The sequence below is a fragment of the Mesoplodon densirostris genome, chromosome 8 (assembly GCF_025265405.1).
Source record: "Mesoplodon densirostris isolate mMesDen1 chromosome 8, mMesDen1 primary haplotype, whole genome shotgun sequence".
Classification (NCBI taxonomy): Eukaryota; Metazoa; Chordata; class Mammalia; order Artiodactyla; family Ziphiidae; genus Mesoplodon; species Mesoplodon densirostris.
In genome coordinates, this window is record NC_082668.1 from 82,978,761 (window position 1) to 82,984,947 (window position 6,187).

At 36.2% G+C, this 6,187-nt stretch overlaps 1 pseudogene; it reads right to left on the minus strand.

Annotated features, from left to right (window-relative positions):
• Positions 1–4,681: 4,681 nt before the first annotated feature.
• On the minus strand, positions 4,682–5,168 carry LOC132495143 (large ribosomal subunit protein uL14-like; annotated as a pseudogene).
• Between the last annotated feature and the right edge of the window lie 1,019 nt (positions 5,169–6,187).

The window sequence follows — 6,187 nt, forward strand, 5'->3', positions numbered from 1 at the left end:
CTTCCCTGCTTGGTAATATATCCTTTTAGAAGGAGCGTTCTTGCCAAAAAAAAAAAAAGAAAAAAAGATGGCCTCTTTATGCCCAAGGCAGCTATTCTTTGCTCAAGAGTATATGAATGTATGAGAGAAATATGTAAATAAAATTCTATATGTAAACTCTGATATCAAGGTTTAGTGACAGAATTTGTCATTAAGATAACCATAAGGTATTATACTTACTCAAACAGCATGTTATATTTACGTTTCTTACTATGTATGCTAAAACATAAAGATTTGAATTTAGAAAATAAAAAATAAGAAAAAAGAGCATTTAAAGCTCATTACCAGGAATTCCCTGGTGGTCCAGTGGTTAGGACTCCGTGCTTTCATGGCCAGGGCTCAGGTTCAATCTCTGTTTGGGGAACTAAGATCCCGCAAGCCACGCAGTGTGGCCCAAAAAAGCTTATTACCGGGCCTCCCTGGTGGCGCAAGTGGTTGAGAGTCCGCCTGCCGATGCAGGGGATACGGGTTCGTGCCCCGGTCTGGGAGGATCCCATATGCCGTGGAGCGGCTGGGCCCGTGAGCCGTGGCCGCTGAGCCTGCGCGTCCGGAGCCTGCGCGTCCGGAGCCTGTGCTCCGCAACGGGGGAGGCCACAACAGTGAGAGGCCCGCATACCGCAAAAAAAAAAAAAAAAAAAAAAAGCTTATTACCAATAACTTATCCTTTTTCCATGTTGGATGACAATGTCAGAGACCCTAGTTTGTCCATTTTAAGTTCACATGAAAAAAACCAGTCCCCAAATTGCTTATTTCCTCTGTAATCTCTAAAATCAGGAAAACTATCCCCATCTTCCACAACTTCTTTTTTCTTATGTTGTATTCATTTACCGTTTATTTATTTAATTAGACAATAAATTTAGAGTCTGAATATATGGCTAGGACAAAAATTCACTAATGAAGTTTCAGAACAAAATTTCACTAGAAAACAAAGAGGTAGGAAATACTTATCATTTGAAGCCTGCTGCCTGATGTTCTTTATCTACTTTTTAATTTATTTTGTGCCTTAAATATGTAATTAAATACTACTTTACTTAACCTTTGTATACATTATAAGTACTATAAAACTGACGTGTGAAAAATACACACCTTATATTCCTTTTCCCTACACCACCAGCAACCACTCCCACTCACATACTCACACTAGAAGAGGAGAACCTTGAAATCATACAGAATATTTTTAGATGAGAAACTTAGGTCCAGAAAAGTTAACTCTTTTGCCAGTGACAACACATATTGACACACACACTCTGACACATACACCTCAAGTTACTCATTTAACAGCAGGAAAAAAGTGCATCTTTATATAGAAGTAAAGTTATGTCGTAAATGTCTATCCAGTTCTATAATGTAGAACATCACATATGAAAGAGCTTCTTCATATACCAACACTCAGTGTTCAAAAAGAAGACTATGACTAAGAAGGGTATGCCAAAAAATGTGAAAAAAAAAAGAGAAACTTATTATGGACTGACTGATTGGTTACTAAGGTCACAGGCCTGATTTTTAGCAAAGTCTTATAGTTCCAAGAATGGCATCCAGATGCTTTCTTAGGTATGGGTGTCATTATTTTTAGCAAAAGAAACCTTTCACCCTTAGTCACGTCAAAGCACAAAGAATTCCATAAATCAGTGCCAGGCTTGTTTTTATTCCTAAATACCTGACCACATATATGTTTATGTCATGTAAATCTTATTGCCTTGTTTTCAATAAGATTTAGAAGATGAAAATGTACTTTTAAAATGCAACTGTATTTATTAAACACTCTTTTCTTCTTTTCTGTACATCCTCAAATTTCTTTTGGTTTGGTCAGTGGAATTGGACTGGTCAGTTTAATTTTTATTGCTAGTCAGTTTCACCTCTTAGATTTCAGGGAACAAAACTAAGCTACAACATTTCTACTGAAAACATTGTAAGAAATTCTTAAAACCAGACTCTGAGCAAGCACATACAAAGAAACATTTTTTATTACAGGCTTTATAAATTGAAAAAAGACTGCTTTTGCCTTAATGCTGAAAGCATGCCCTTTTTGTCATTGAGAAATACAGAAATATTTGAAATTCCCCAGTAATCTTGGGCTCACAAATGGAAACATTTGGCTGTATTTGGTTCACAAGTGCACAGGGGCCTGTCTGCTTTTGGTTCTGTGTAATTAGAATGTACAGGTTTGACCCCAAATGTGCTATATTGTAGTTACAACGTAAAGAAGTCAGAACAAATGTGCAAAAGGTTGGATGCAATTTAAACCATAATGTTCTAGAAGTGAAGAGAGGAAGAATGAATAAGCTAAGTGAAATCCCTTGTGTCTATACAATAGATCAACACAGCAAAAAACACAGGACTTGGCAATTATTTTACCCTGACCAATATAGAAAGTCTGGCTACGGAAATCAGATCCCAAACTTCACACTAATGGTAATTATTTACTCTGTTCCCAGATCAAATTAGCTGGATGACATCCAAATTTACATTTGACTATGTCCTGTCTATTCACACAAACACACTATTCAGATTAAATTGACTGGCAATGAATAAATTGGTCAATAGAACTGACTGAACTGACCAGACCATTGAGATACATATTAGGAGAATTTAAAGAACAAACATACAAGCATATTAGGAAAACTTTCTAAATAACTAGATCATGTTCCAATTTATCAATAACCTCAAAGTTCTTTGTTACATATACAAATTATAGCTTTTTGTATAAGGCTCTAAGTTTACAGGACCCAGCCTAAAATTCTATTTAGAAACAGATGAGGTAATGATAAAGAAAGGAAAGGTAGAAAGGAATATTTTTAGTTTAAAAATATTTCTGACGTATTAAATAGTTTAATATCTCATATTGCAGTAAATGCCACCAATGGTTGAGACTGTTCTCCAAGTCAAGTTTCTTAACGGCCTCTTTTACTAAAGGTTTGAGGGTTTAGCTCTGGAATTGGGAGGACAATGAAGTAAAAATGTTTTCTGGTGATATTTCAGAAGATGATACGGGAAAAATATGGGAACTGATATTAAGACTGAAAATTATGACTTCAACTAAGTACCACATGATAGAATATTTATTTTCCTAGGATAACCACCTTTGTTCCTTAGAAAACTCTCATTTCATAATCCAAAGTAAGAGTCTTGTTTATATATCAATGTTTTATTCCTACCCTTATATATCACATGTTTATGGCATCTATTGTTGGGTGTGCTACAGTATTTTCTGACTGCCTGTCATAATTGTGAGAATGTCATTCTTACGGAAGCCACATCGAGGCTGTTGATCCCTTGCTTAATGCAGATGAGCTATACGCTGGCTGGAAGGCATCTTAAAATCTTCAATATTAGGTGTTTGTAGGCTGAGCAATATAAAGAAAAAGCAAACAAAGTGGATTTTTAATTTTAACTTTAGAACTTAAATACACTAGGCCAGTCATCTTTAGATAACTATGTGTAAGTGGGCATAGAAAGGATTTCAAAAGGGAAAATAGTTGAAAAATAAATCAATGTGAAATTGCAAACATAGGGGAAGAAATTATTATGGAAAATCAGGGCAATCATGGGAAGCCATGTAGGCACAACACAAGGAGGAATTATGTCTGATATAGTATCAGAAGCCAGACTAAGGCTTAAGTACAAGTTTAAACACTATTAACACAACTGGGACCCTATCCTCTTTCTGACTTTTCCTTCTCATTTATTGTCTATTTTAAAGAATTTCTTCTTGGAGCTGAGCTGAGCTGAGCCTATATTATCATCCACAACAAATATGGTTGTGGCACTGTTCCAGGGTCCAGTGATAATATCTAAGGGTTATGAAATAGGAAAATGTCTCAAATTCGTGAAGCTATCATTCTTGCTGGGGACATTTACCTCAAACCCTGCCTAAGATATATCAAAAAATAATTTCATTGATAGGAAGCATGAAATTGCATCTGTGTTGGTTACACCAGGTTGATCTTCTCAAGATATTATGGGTCCAGAGGCATATAAACAATTTAAACATTAAGGTAGAATCATTTCAGATAGAGGGGAAAAAGCCAGAAAAATTAGTTTAAAAAATTTAACACTTGATTGGGGGTAATCTAATTGTTCTATATTCTTTTTGCTCTATTATTAAGATGGTTTTGAAAACAAAGTCTACTGGTTTTGATGTGATTACAAAAACAATTAACACTCATCGTATAACCTAACAATGAAAATAGGGAAAGTCACAAAGAAAAAAACTAAAAATATTAAAATCTAAAACTTTAATATCTAGAGAAAAACACTCTTAATATTTTCTTATTTAGCCTTATCTTAAATATAATGTATTTATATACATTAAAAAATTATTTGGGAAGTTATGTACATACTTTTTCACCTAATATTCAATGAACAGTTTTCCATGTCTTTAAATATATACTTGTAAAATGTGATTTTTAATTACCACGTATATTTACTCCTGTGAACATAACATTATTTAACCAATCCATTGTTGATGGAAGTTTTGATTGTTCCATTATTTCTTTTTTGCAGTTATAAATAACACTCTTCTTTAAAAGTATTTCTGTTCATGTTAGAGAGTTAAAAGTGTATGTAATTTTTTTTTTTTTTTTCTGCACTGGGTAGTTTTATTTTACAGAGGAGTAAGGGTTAGGTGGTGTCAAGAGTGACATGGAGCAAATAATTTTTATTATCATTTTTTTCTTTTACAAATACACCGAAGAATCATACAATGCTGCCAGCATTGGATGCAATCCTGGGCCACAAGTCTGCACATTCCTTTGCAACTGGTCCTGTGATGGCAGAACCTTTCATCTTGCCTTTATTGTTTACTATGACCCCTGTGTTATCTTCAAAATAAAGAAATACACCATCTTTTCTCCAGTATGACTTTCGTTGTCAAATTACCACTTCTGGATGTACCTTCTTTCTGAGCTCTGGTTTGCCTTTCTTGACTGTGGCCATTACCATGTCACCCACACCAGCAGCAGGAAGTCTATTCAGTCGTCCCTTGATCCCCTTCACAGAGATAATATACAGATTTTTGGCTCCTGTGTTGTCAGCACAGTTGATCATGGCTCCAACCGGAAGACCCAAGGAAATCCAGAATTTCACACCAGAGGACCCACCACATCCTCGCTTCGACATCTTGAACGCCGGAAAGGAACAAAAAGCTGTAATTTTTAATACCTTTAAATATCTTCCAGAAACCTCGTACCAGTTTACATCTATACTAGATTGGCATATGAGTGTTTATTTCTTCCTCCTCATTGGAAACAATGAATAATACAATAAGAAAAAAAAAAAAACCTTTGTTCATTTGGTAGGGGAATATGGCACTGTATAGGTATTTTTAATATGCATTTCTTTAATTAGCAGAATAGTTTATTTTCAAAATGCGTTTGTTGATCATTTGCACCTTCATTTTGCCAGTTAATATTTCTGCTGAGAATTTAGCTAAGCTACTTGTTGGTGCTGCTGCCTTGCCATCCATTTTGTTTGGCCAAGCAGCCTGCAGGGACCTGAAATTGACACTAGTCCCTCATGCAAGCATGTGCCCTAGATAGCTGACTGCAGAGTCACAAGCAAATGTAAGTCGCTGTTATGACTTTCCCAACAGCCTTTGTGATCAACAGTCTCCCCTTCCTCCCAGGGCCTTCCCTTTGTGTTCCCTTTAGATAAGACCACCATGGGGCTTATCAAAACTCACTCTTTTTGTTTGAATTGACCAATCTGGTCTTAGCCCAGGAACCACAAAGCACTCCACCCGTGGACCCTAATAAAAGTATGTACCCCAAATTGTGTGTGTGTCTCTCTCTGGCTGCATCCTACCTTCACTTCCCCATGTGGCCGCTCAAGGTGTTTCCTCCAAGATCCAGGAGTAATAAACTTTTGTAACTCAATTTCTCTCCTGGTCTGTTGTTAAATTGTGAGTTGCAATTGGGCCCAATATAATAACAAGGTCCTTGTAAGGGAAAGAGGAAGCAGGAGAGTTAGAGGCAGAGAAAGAGATGATGGAAGCAGAAGACAGAGAGAAGAAAGATTTGATGATGTCTCACTGCTGGCTTTGAAGATGGAGGAAGGGGCCACAAGTCAAGGCAAGCAGGTGGTCTCTAGAAGATGAATAAAGCAAGGAAACAGATTCTCCTCTAGAGCCTTCAGAAGGAAAGCAGCCCTT